Source organism: Mesoplodon bidens, assembly GCF_964165515.1.
Source record: "Mesoplodon bidens genome assembly, chromosome: X".
Lineage (NCBI taxonomy): Eukaryota > Metazoa > Chordata > Mammalia > Artiodactyla > Ziphiidae > Mesoplodon > Mesoplodon bidens.
In genome coordinates, this window is record NC_138163.1 from 124,055,721 (window position 1) to 124,068,403 (window position 12,683).

General features: G+C 42.7%; 1 protein-coding gene across 6 annotated transcripts in view; it reads left to right on the plus strand.

The window, feature by feature from the left end:
- Positions 1-12,683, plus strand: part of SH3KBP1 (SH3 domain containing kinase binding protein 1) — a 347,088-nt gene that overhangs the window by 104,840 nt on the left and 229,565 nt on the right. The window contains exon 1 of one of the 6 annotated variants that reach the window (XM_081222846.1): positions 9,293-9,311. The exons of the other annotated variants lie outside the window; for them this stretch is intronic. The gene's annotated coding sequence lies outside the window, so the exon portion shown is untranslated. Of the gene's footprint in view, positions 1-9,292; positions 9,312-12,683 lie in introns of those variants that run through there. 6 annotated transcript variants of the gene reach the window in all.

Below are 12,683 nucleotides of genomic sequence, written 5' to 3' on the forward strand. Positions count from 1 at the left end.
TGCTGTTTCAGTACAGGTTTGGGTGGCAGGTGGTTGGCAGTTTGGTATAAGTCAGGGGTACATTACAATAGTCAGGATGGCGAGGGCTCCTGTGACAACTAATAGAGGGGTTGGCTCAAAGGGCCCGGCTGTTAAGCTAGATTTACACCTAACTCTATTGTCCGTCAGCCCAGGGCCCTCACTGCCTCGTGGCCACATCAGCCCCCCGCCTACCCTTATTCTTTCTGGGAGTGTGTGCTCCACAGAGTTGCATCTGTGAGGTGGTGTTTTCCCTTCTCTCCCAGCATCTTCTTTTTCATAAAAATTTTTTTTTTATTTTTGGCTGTGTTGGGTCTTCGTTTCTGTGCACGGGCTTTTTCTAGTTGCAGTGAGCGGGGGCTACTCTTCGTTGCGGTGTGTGGGCCTCTCATTGCAGTGGCTTCTCTTGTTGCGGAGCATGGGCTCTAGGCACGCAGGCTTCAGTAGTTGTGGCTCGTGGGCTCTAGAGCGCAGGCTCAGTAGTTGTGGTGCACGGGCTTAGTTGCTCCATGGCATGTGGGATCTTCCCGGGCCAGGGATCGAACCTGTGTCCCCTGAATTGGCAGGTGGGTTTTTAACCACTGCGCTACCAGGGAAGCCCCCCAGCATCTTCTTGCTAGACCACCTGAGCAGGGATCTGCAGGCCCAGGTCAGAAAACATTTCTGTATCAGACTCCCTCCAACAGCAGGGGGATTCCAGCTCCCACCCTGAGGAAGTGTGACCGGTTATAAGTGTGTGGTATTTTGAGAGTTCTGACTTTAGATCATTTTGAAGAAAGTGTCTTCTGAGGTCTTCATTTTCTGTAAACTGAACGGAAACAGCTAAATCAGTCCTTTTCGGGGGGATGAATTCTTGGCCCGCTCTGTCTCATCCTTTGGGCTGATCATGTTGCTGCTAAATATCAGCTGAGCCCCGCGAGGACACTGTGGGGGAAGGACACCGTCTTGTTGCTGCCAGTGTGCAAGGGGTAAATTAGGCTGCAGTGCTTGAGAGTGAAATTATTAAATATCGATGGGGGATAATAAATGTGAGGGAGCTTGCAAATCTTTTGATATTATAGCTGTTTCAGTGAAAACACAGCTGCTAAGATACTTTCCTAGCTATAATTGAGAACGTAATTTTCTTTAAGGCCATTTAAGCTGGGTCTTCAGTGCCTTTGGGTCATTAAGAAGCACAGATCGGGGTGAGTGAGTCTCTGGAAAAGGTGAATAACTGTGGAGCAGAGGTGCCTAAACCACAGAACGGCACCATCAAGGGCCCAGGGGTTCCGAGCAGACCAAGGACTGATTTGCTGCGTGGTTTATTAATGGACCAGAATCAACACTTGACTAATACAGCTAATTCTTCTATTTGGAGTTAATTGCACTAAATTTCCCCCAGTAATGAGGATTTCGAGTAAGCACACATGTCGGTTTAAGATACAGTGCTAATATTTCATGAGCAGCATTGAATGGGGCATGATGTTTAAGTCAGTAGTTGAAAATGTGAGGTGAAACTTTCCCCAAAAGACTTATAGGCTGAATAAGAGCAGTTAATTGGAAGAAAATCAAGCCTAACCAATATTTCAATCATTGAGAAGCCAAGTGAATGTGAAAGAAAAGAAACCCTTCTCTGGTTCCGTGACGTTGTCCCTTTCCTGGCATATGGCGGAGCTTCTGCCAGTGGCGTGGTGCTTTACCTCAGCCAGGCTGACAGGAACGGAGGGAGCCTGGCTGGGCACTGGCTTCAGGCTTTCGGGGAGGGGAGTGGGGGAAGAGCTGTTCAGCTGTCGGCCTTCCTCACCGGCCCCTCCTTCAGAAGCCCGGGTGGAGCACCGCTCAGACGGCCTCTTGGCAGGTCCGGTGTGTTTTGAGCTCTAGCTTTGCAAAGTAGGATGGCCTCTGCAATTATTACTTTTTTCTAGCCAGGACCTTTCTGGATTTCTCTAGAATTTGAGAAGATAGCTTTTAAAATGTAAAGTTGAAGATTCGTTTTTGGAGGTTTTAAACATTTTCTCAGTTTATTGGGGAAAACAGTATGAACTAGAATTTCCTCAGGTTTAAGAGTTAACAAGTTAGCATCTCTGAAGATTACCAAAAGGGTATACGCTGAAAATTTTTTTCACTTTGCTCAAATGGTTGTTTATAAAAGTTAGGATGTAAAAACCAAACCACACACTACAGAGTAGGAAATCAAGCACTTTTATTTATAGCAGAAAATGGGAAAAAGATAACATCAGGGTCAAACCCCTTAAAAAGACAATAAAAAAAGACCGTACAGTTAGGACTATGGGGATATGTTTTTTGATCCATGAGGACCATTTGACTTTGGCGACAGTGACTGATTTCCCAGGATTCTGCCTCTTCAAGTCATGTAGGCTTTGCGAATGCTGACGAACAGCTGTTAACTCTGTTTTGTACAGAAGAATAGCACTGGGTGACAGGGTGTTCTCAGGACATAAGCCGCTCCCCAAAGCCACATGGCCTTTCACATGGCAGTGCCATCAGCTGGGGCCTGTGGAGGAAACGCCAGTCCAGACCCTCCCTGGATGTTCATTTAGCTGTTCTGAAAATGATGGTTCGCATAGATGTGTGTGTGCGCACGCCCAGGACTGTGTATTGCTTGGTGAAATTTGCATTTGAGTTCAGAGATAGGAGCTGACATCTGTGAAAGCAGCAGGCAAAAGAAGACGATGACTCAGATATGCACCTGACCCTGTGGCTTTACAGTTAGAGAAAAGAAAAATACATTTTCTGCTCAATTTGAATAATTGGAAATGAGGTAGAATTCCAAGGAGTGAGTTGTGATCTAGGACAAAGGAGCCCCTAGAATGAGTGGCAACTTGGTAAGCTAGAGGTGGAGAGAGGAAGGAAACACAGCTATTAAGGTTACCTTCATGATGGATCGCCTCTGGGGCCTGAAGGATCTCTTCTTCTGGGTGTCTCTGCTCTTTGTGTATCTGTGTGTGTGTGTGTGTGTGTGTGTCTGTCTGTCTGTCTGTCTATATTTCTCTTTATACATGTCTGTGTCTGTATGTCTGTGCCTGTTTGTCTGTGTCTATCTGTGTGTGTCTGTGTGTGTCCATCTGTACGTGTCTGTGTCCATCTCTATGTGTGTGACTATCTGTGGGTCTGTGTCTGTCTGTATGTCTATGCCTCTGTGTGTCTGTGTGTGGCTCTCTCTCTCTCTTCTGGAGTAAATAGGCTGCTCCAGGAACTCTTGTCAGGCAGAGTGAGCTGGGCTGAGTCGAAGCCACATCTGGTTTCTGACCAGTGCAAAAAATGCTACAAGCAGACAAAAATAGGTGTGCCACAAAGCCCCACCCGGTGAGCAGGTTTCCTCATGGTCATGTGGCACCTGTCATGGGGGTGGGGGGAAAGGTGAGGAGGCGGAGAGAGCTGGAAGTTTCGGAATTGTGTGTAATTTGGAGCTCACACCCCCCTGCCCCACCCTTTCCCTGACAAACCACCCTGCACTTCTCATTTTGCATTGCTTTCACCCTCACCCATCTCCATGGGATATTCCCAGAATTCTGAATGCTTTCTTTGACTTTCTCTTCTGCAGAAACTATTCCTCCTGGGAGTCATTATTACAGCTCCCATTAATTTTCATGTTCAGTGTTCAGTGTTGCAAAGGAGAGGAAATGAGGGAGTGTGGGTGGTGACTCAGGAAGCTGAGAAAATATCCCTTATTATGTCTAGAATTTTCCCCTTGAAAATTTAAAAACTGGCCCCGAGCTGTTCTGGCCTGAGTTTTCTGATTGCTATCTTTCCTTTGACCTCTCTCCTTCCATTTTTTTCCCCTTGCTTCTGCCTTGACGGTCCCAAAGCTTCCCAAAGCTGTTAGAGGTGACTGGGAACCCCCTTTATTGAACGATTGCTCTTCAGCTATTTGAGTTCACCACTAGCAATGGATTTCTCCTAACATCGCTCTCGGAAGCAGAAGGGACTCTCTTATTGTCGGTAATAACCTTGAGTGTTAAAAAGGACACTGTCATCAAAAATAATTTGAGTAACTTTCCTGAGCTATTTTCCCTCTTTTTCTCTTCCACTTTAATCAGTGTTTTGAATTTCTTTAATTTTTTTTACCACCAACACAGGTATTTTCTTTCTTAATGTACATATTTAAAATTTATAAAATGAAGAAAGGAACGTGAGATGTAAATAATCTTCATCCCACCTTCTAGAGATAACCATGGTTGAGAGTTCACTTTCTCACTTTCCAGTCATTTGTCTTAAACATGGATAAGTATTATTTTTCTACAAAAATGGGATCATACTGTAGGTGGTATTTTGCAGCCAATTTTTTAAAAAAGGTTTTAACGGTGGTAAGATACACATAACAAAATTGTGACCAATTTTTTAAAGTATTCAAAACTATTAATATTTTTATTTTTAGAATAAATAAAACAACTAAAATAAAACAAATGCTTAGCAAAGGAAAAAAATTAAAAGTAGTGCACTAAAAAGATACACTCTTAAAAGAAATAACGTCATTTTACCTGGATACCAAGTCTTCACTGTAACCGATTTTTAAGTTTAACATAGTATCACTTCATTTTCTACAACACTGGTAATGTTTTGCAAGCTTTTTGAAGTTGCAGAACCCTCTCTTCAAAGGCAAGTCAGATGGAAGCAGAGCCGTACCACTGAGGCAGGGGTGGGGAACCCAGGCCGATCCTCTCAAGGTCACGGTCCATGGTTACCCTCCTCATAGCCTTTGAGGGGTCCTAGGCATCCCGACTACTCTCAGTAGTCAACTTTGAAAACACAAAGCCCTACCTCATTGTGTCCCAATTGTTAATATCTTAGATTGCTCTAATTTTTTCATAAAGAGCAAATTGTGATCCTTTAAATCCACCTTTGAGCACATCTGCAAATACTTCCCTTGGATGAGTGTCTGTAAGTCGAGTTACTGGGTTTAGAGCATGAGTGGTTTTTGCTTCGTTTTTTTCCCCAAGACATATGATCCCTGTTGCCAACTGGTCTTCGCCAAAGTGTGCCAACTTGGACTGCCACCAGTAGCATAGGAGAAGGCTCCATTCCCCATTCCCTGGTTAGAATCTCCCTTACAAATTCAGTGTCTCCTGCAGTGTATCTCATTGTTTGATATTTGCATCTCTGGTTACTACTAAGTTGATATTTTCATATGTCTGTTGACCATATGTAGTTCTTCTCTGGTGAACTGTTATTCATAACTTCTGCCCATTTTAACATTTAGATGTTTGTCCATGAATCCCAGGGTCAGAAACCTTGGTCTATACTGTATGTTTACATTTTAAGTGGGCGAGGAGGATTGTGGGCTGAGATTATTTTCATAGTTGGATTTCAACCTAAGAACTTCGAAAGGATAACGTTCTGGATTTTGATCTCTGATTATATGATATTGTATGTCTTATCTGCCGTTTAGAAATGCTTCATAATATCGATTAGAGAGAAGATTAAAGCCAATGGCTGCCTTGTTTGGAGACTTTCCTAGGGGTTTTGTTTATCTTTATTACTCCATGCTCACGTTAGAATGTGAGAGTTCAATCTTTTGACTTATTACAAGCACACACTGTATTAAACATCTTCTACTTGAGAAAGACATGAAGGGCCCCATGTGCATTTTGGCATTTATGTCATGAGTAACGTCAGCCTTACAATAGCACCGTGGCTTTGGGTGTTTTTGCCTAGAAAGTAGTTAAGACTTTTGTTTCCTTCTGTTTGTTTGCCAAGTGATGGTAAATCAATAATAATATTGATTTGAAAGGGAGCAAAAACATGCAGTGATTATTTGCAATGCAAACAAATTATAAATAGAGTGGAGAGCCTCTTTTTACTTAATAAGAGGTTTATCTATTTTCAAGATAGGAAACTTTACATGGATCTTACTAATTAACCAACTCTGTACTGAACTTGGGCCGACAGGAAAACAAGATGTAAAATGCTGAGTTCTCTCTGACATTTCAACCCGAATCCTTCAACAGTCACATCTAGGCTTTTGTGGATGTTGAAAGTGTCTGAAATAATTAATGTTGTACTCCTGCGTTGACTCATAAATCAGGCCATGGGATTACTCATCAGAAAATGCAGCACTGGGTATCAGTCTTGGAACACTTTGGCTTCATTTTAATCTTCCTATTGTGAACATCTATTTCATGTTGAAAATTCAGCATATTCTGTTTCTTCCGAACATAGACACCACAAATAAGTATTTTGTATGTTTATGTTTCTTTGCCTTCAAGGAGAACACAATTCTTTGCTCATATTGTCTGAGCTCTAAGACAGATGCCAGCCAAAATTGTTCCGTGCGTCTGGGAATGCCCATGATACATGCTATTTGGTTATGGGGCTGAGTCAGTTACGTTGGATGGATTTTAGCCTCACTCTGAGCGATTACTGGGGTCATGGATAACATGTATTGAGTTCAGATCTCTCATTTATAAGGTGGGGGTATGAATTATAAAATGATGCTGTTAATTTTGGTTGAACCCTACGTATTACTGTGTGCTTTTTTCCCCTCCAACATATCATGGAGCCTTAAAACAGAGTCACCAGCATGCCCTTTGTGTATTGAACCTTTTGGCGGTGCCTTTTATTATTGAGCTGGCATGGTTATAGCTGATTGGCCCAAATGGACGGAGAACAACAAGATGGCTCAGGAGGATAATAAATCCTGCAGTTCTCTGCATCTGTGTTTGTGGCTGGGTAAAAATCTCATAAATTGCAACCATGTGGCATGTGTGTTTTATGTGTCTATGTGTTTCGTGTTTGATTGCAGTCAGTTGGAAAATTGATAAAAGTACGATGCATTGTTATCGACACGTCTCCTACGTGTGACCGAAAACCACACGGCTCGTTTGTTGGGCTCCCCAGTGTGCCCTGGGTTCAGAGCAAATTAACCTCCACGGAAGAAATACCGAGCTCTGCTGGAACCGAAGCTAAGTTTCTCTTATCAGTGGTGGGGGCAGAGAGAAGGTTGATCATGAGAGGACAAGGGCAAGTTGAGAAATTGTTCAACATCTTAGGCAGTTAATTATTGCAGCTTCCCAGCATATATGAAAGGAGAAACGAGAATAACTGCAACAGAGATTATTTTCCTTCATTGTTGCATCCACCTGCTATTTACTGTGAACACTCCAGGGAGAAGAGCTGCCAAGCAGAGGCGAGCTTTAAAAACCCAGAGTCTCAAGCATGCTGTGCCTGCCTTTCTGGTGTTGAGGGATGAGGGTGGGGCAGGGCTGTCACCAAGTTTTTAGATCAATTTTTAAGCTTTAAGGACAGATTTTATAAATATGAGCTGCTGCCGGTCCTTTTAAAAAAATCCCTTTCTACTCTAAAAATAGTTTGCTGGGAGAAAGTTTGTGAGTTGTTTATTAAAGAGAGACTCAGAAATTCAGCTGTTTCCTAATAAATAAGTAAATTAAAAAGTATATATACATATACATATATATGTGTATCAATCACCGTGTAGCTCCTGTCTGAAAGCAGATGTGGCTTCTTGGGAAAGAAACAAGATTTCTGAGATGTTAATGCCAATGTAAGAATGTGGAAGGAAGTTCAGAATTTTCCCTTTTGGCCTCCCTTTTCAGACCCTCCAAATCCTACTCATTTCTTATCACCAAGTTGGTATGTTATCCCTTTTGGGAAGGCATTTCATTCTCCCCAGGCAGAATGAATGGCCCCAGCTTCTATTCTTACCCGTACCCTTACTCTCCTGTAGCACTTTGTATTGTTTTATAATAACCTCTAACATTTACCGGGCATTGTTCTAAGCTCAGTTCATGTATTATTTTATTTAGTTGTCGTAACAACCCTTGAGTTATATACTGCCATTATTCTCATTTAAAAGATGAGATAGGCTGAATAATGGCTCCCGGAAGACATTTACATTCTAATCCCCAGAACCTGTGAATATGTTACCTTATGTGGCAAAAGGGACTTTGCAACTATGATTAAGTGAAGGCTCTTAAGATAGGGAGATTAAAATCACCAGGGTTCTTATAGAGGGAGGCATAAAGGTACCAAAAGTAAAAATAGATAAATTGGACTATATAAAAATTAAAAACATCTGTGCATCAAAGAACACAATCAACGGAGTGAAAATAAAATGAAATGGGAGAAAAGATTTGCAAATAATATGTCTGGTAAGGGGTTAATATCCAGAATAATAAAGAACTTTTATAACTCAGCAACCGCAACCCCCTCCCCCCCAAATAGCCTGATTAAAAATGGACAAAGGACCTAAATGGACATTTTTCCAAAGAGGATTTACAGTTGGTCAATAAGCATATGAAAAGATGCTTGACACCACTAATCATTAGGGAAATGCATATCAAAACCACAGTGAAATCACCTCACACCCATTAGAATGACTGCTATACAAAAAAGTAACAAGAACCAGTGAGGATGTGGAAAAATTGGAACCCTTGTGTACTGTCAGTGGAAATGTAAAATGGTGCAGTAAATATGGAAAACAGTATGGCGGTTCCTCAAAAAATTAAAAATAGAATTACCGTATGATCCAGCAATTCTACTTCTGGGTGTACATCCAAAATTATTGAAAGCAGGGTCTCAAAAACATACTGTATACCCATGTTCATAGTAACATTATTCACAATAGCCAAAAGGTGAAAGCAACTCAAATGTCTATCAGTGGATACGTGAATAAACAAAATGTGGTATATCCATACAATAGAATACTATTCAGAAGAAGACACATGCTACAATGTGGTTGAACCCTGAGGACATTATGCTAAGTGAAGTAAACCAGTCACAATAAGATAAATACTGTATGATTTCATTTATATGAGGTATCTAAAGTAGTCAAACTCCTAAAGACAGAAAGTAGAACAGTGGTTACCAGGAGCTGGGGGGAGGGAAGAGTGGGGAGTTGTTGTTTAGTGGGTACAGAGTTTCAGTTTTGCAAGATGAAAAAGTTCTGGAGACTGGTTGCACACCATGTGAACTTACTTAACACTACTGAACTGTACACTTAGAAATGGTTAAGGTGGTAAATTTTGTTATGTTATGACCACAACTAAAATTTAAAAAAACAGAGGGAAGTGGGAGGATCAGTGTCTGTGACGATAGAAGCAGAGATCAGAAAGAAAGAGCTTTGACAATTCTACATTGCTGGCCTTGAAGGTGGAGGAAGGGGCTATAAGCCAAGGAATGCAGGCAACCCCCAGAAGCTGGGAAAGGCACGGAAACCATCTCCCCTAGAGCTTCCAGAAGGAACTCGGCCCTGCCGGCACTTCGATTTTAGCCCAGTGAGACAGTTTCTGGACTTTTGACCTCCAGAACTTTAAGAGAATAAATCCACTTTGTTGGTAAGAAAATAGTATGAGGACTATTCCGTTCAGGGAATAGTAGCTCGTTTGAGGTCACCCGGTGATTAAGAGCTGGTGTGAATGCCCACTCCACTTGGGGTTCCAGCCTTGCTAGGTGGTGAGGCCCTGGAGATCAGGGGCCATCTTGAACCCCACTGCATGATGAAGGGCCTGGCACATAGTTGGGACTTAATAACCTTGGCAAAAGGATTTAAAAGTGATGTTGCATGCCCTTTCTTCTATTCTTCTGTTACTGTGTCCTGAATGCCATAGAGTTAAATCTAGGACACCACAGGAAAAGAAAGTCAAATGGATGGTAAGCATATGAAGAGCTGATCAACCTTATTTTTACTAACTAAAGAAATGTAAATTAAATATCATTTCTCTTAACACACTGGCAAACATTAAGAAGTTTAAAGATACCCAGTATGGAGAAACCAGCACTCTTTCATGCTGTTGGTGGGAGTGTAATTGAGACAAACTGTTTGGAGGCCAGTTTTAATTTATCTGTTAAAAGTAAGGATGCACCAAATGTTTGACCCAGAGCTTTCACTTTTTGGGAATTTGTCCCTAATTACACTTGTGTATGTGTGCAAAGTTACAGACACAGTGATGCTTGACGTAGTGTTGTTTGTAATTGCTGAAGACTAGAGACAACTACATGGTTTTATGTGGGTTATATCCTGGAGGAAAGAGGACTGTCTTCAGCCCCAGGTTCAAATAAGTTATCCATTTAACCAGCCAAAGATACAGAAACTTAGCAGAAGGGGGATGTCCTCAGGGCAGGAGCAGGTAAGGTATGTATTGACGTGAGGTGTATATTTTATGCTCCAGTCTCTACCCGCTGAGCCCCCACGGCATACGTGGCAGTGGAGATTCTGCCAGACCTTAGAAACAGCCAAAGTTTCATGTGCCACAAGTCTTTTTCTCCATCAGTGTGCCAGAGAGCCAGCGGTGACAGTGGGTGTACTTCCATTTACGGTATGGTGACAAACACGTGGCTCCCCATGCGTCCATCTGGGGGAGTGGAAGGCAGAGGCAGTGTCCGCATGTCCCCAGGGAGGTGTCTGCCCTCTGATTTCCCACCCTCCCATTTCCCCAGGTTCCCCTTGCTCCCAGCTCTGATTTAGCACCCTTTAATCTGGGTGTTTCTGATCGGTCAGACTTCCATGTTCTGTAATCTCCTTTCCCTCACAGCTGGGTCGTCCACTCTGATACTGGTATACTCTAGAGTTGGATTCCTTGCTGCTTCAACAAAGGAAACACTGCATATTGTATGAGTCCATTTGTGTTAAAAACAAGTAGGGATGCACCTGGGGACACACACACACACATACACACACACACACACACACACAGACTACTCATTAATGGTTCCTAGGGGAGGAGGAATGAGATTTTTTGAGGGAATGGGTATACCTTTACCTTTTGCTTTATACCCTCTTTTACTGTTTGATTTATTTTGGGGGGACAAGCATGTATGCCTCTAAAATTGTTAACTTTTTAATCAAAGTTATGGTATATATAATGTATATGTATAATATTTGTGTATAATATATACGTGTGTGTGTATGTGTGTGTGTGTGTATGCTTTAAAACTCCTATTTGGGTAAACAGCAGCTCCTTGTCCCTTCTCATGTCCTTGTCTTACTTTTAACAGACAATCACTTTTCAGTTCGAGCTGTTGTTTCTAGTATTTGCTGCTCTACTTCTAAATAATGGGCAAGTGCTGCTATCTCTTGCTTTGTCACTTATAGGACATTATCTGTTACCTATGATGGTAGTTGAAGAATTTAGTTCTTTCACCACCATCCCCATATGCCATCCTCCTTGTATGTGCTCATATCGTAGGTTTTGGTTTAATCTCTATTTAATGTTTTCATTACTATAGCGATGTTGACATTTATTGAAGCGTGAACATACTGTAATTAATTTCCTTATATAACTTGTCATTTTCCCTAGAGATAATAACTTTGTTTGTTTGTTGAGTTGTCCTAGGATATCCAACTCTTCTCCTACCTCTCTCCCCCACCGCCTCACTCCATCCCTCTACTCCCCCCTCCTCCTCTCCCTTGCCTGGAAAAGTACCAGTGCCTTCCAGCTGAACTGGTCGCTCTTGAAGCTACTGCCTGGTGGTCAGCCAGGAAATCCCCATCACCTCTCCCTCATTACTGCCTACCCTGGGTCCTGGATTCTTCTCTCTCTCATTTTACTCACTTGATTTGGTAGAACACACTTCCTAATAGCTTTCTGAGAGAGAGCGCATGGAAGTACATTAAAAAAATTTTTTTTAATTTGATTTATTTTTGGCTGTGTTGGGTCTTCGTTGCTGTGCGTGGGCTTTCTCTAATTGCAGCCAGCGGGGGCTACTCTTCGTTGCGGTGCATGGGCTTCTCATTGCATTGGCTTCTCTTGTTGCGGAGCACAGGCTTAGGCACACGGGCTTCAGTAGTTATGGCACGTGGGCTCAGTAGTTGCAGTGTGCAGGCTCTAGGGCACAGGCTCAGTAGTTGTGGTGCGTGGGCTCAGTAGCTGTGGCACATGGGCTTAGTTGCTCCGCGGCATGTGGGATCTTCCTGGACCACGAATCGAACTGCTGTCCCCTGCATTGGCAGGCAGATTCTTAACCACTGCACCAGCAGGGAAGTCCTGGAAATACATTTTTGAGACTTCTGCCAGACCAGCCGCACTTAGGAGTTGTTATACTAGGAAGTTTTTCCCTTTTAATACTCATCACCCCTCAGTACCTGGCCCTGTACAGGTTGGTGGGTGGGGTTCCCTCTCCTGCTGATAATCAGAGCCTGACAACCTTGGGACCCAGAGGCTGTGCCTTTATCCACAAGATCTCATTTGGTCTTCAGAATATTTTAATCTCCCATTTGACAGCTAACAAAAGTGAGGCACCAAACATTACGCCCTCAGCAGTGTCAGAGCCAGAACTTGAACTGAAGTGTCAGCTTCCTGAGCCAGTGCCACTACCTTTCCAAGCCCAGCTGCTCCTTAATGGAAAGAGAAATATCAGTAGTGGGGCCTGAGTGCCAAATGCGTGGTCATGGCTGTACAGTGAGTCTAATTATGAGTGCCCGCCTGTTTCTCGTTGCTGATGACTTCGGCCCTAGTTAGCCATCCTTTGCTAGAAGTATCTTCCAGTCTTACTGACTGTGTGTGCCATGTGCACATGTGCGCATGCATGTGCGTGCGTGCGTGTGTGCGTGTGTGTGTGGGGGGGTGGGTGGGAGAGAGAGAGACTGATTTATAGTTATGCTTCTAACTCCTTGTGATAATTAAAATGCTCCACCTATCATTCCTGTTAAGCTTGGTATGATTATTTTTATTGCTACAGTATCTGTTTCCAAGAAATGTAAGAATTTC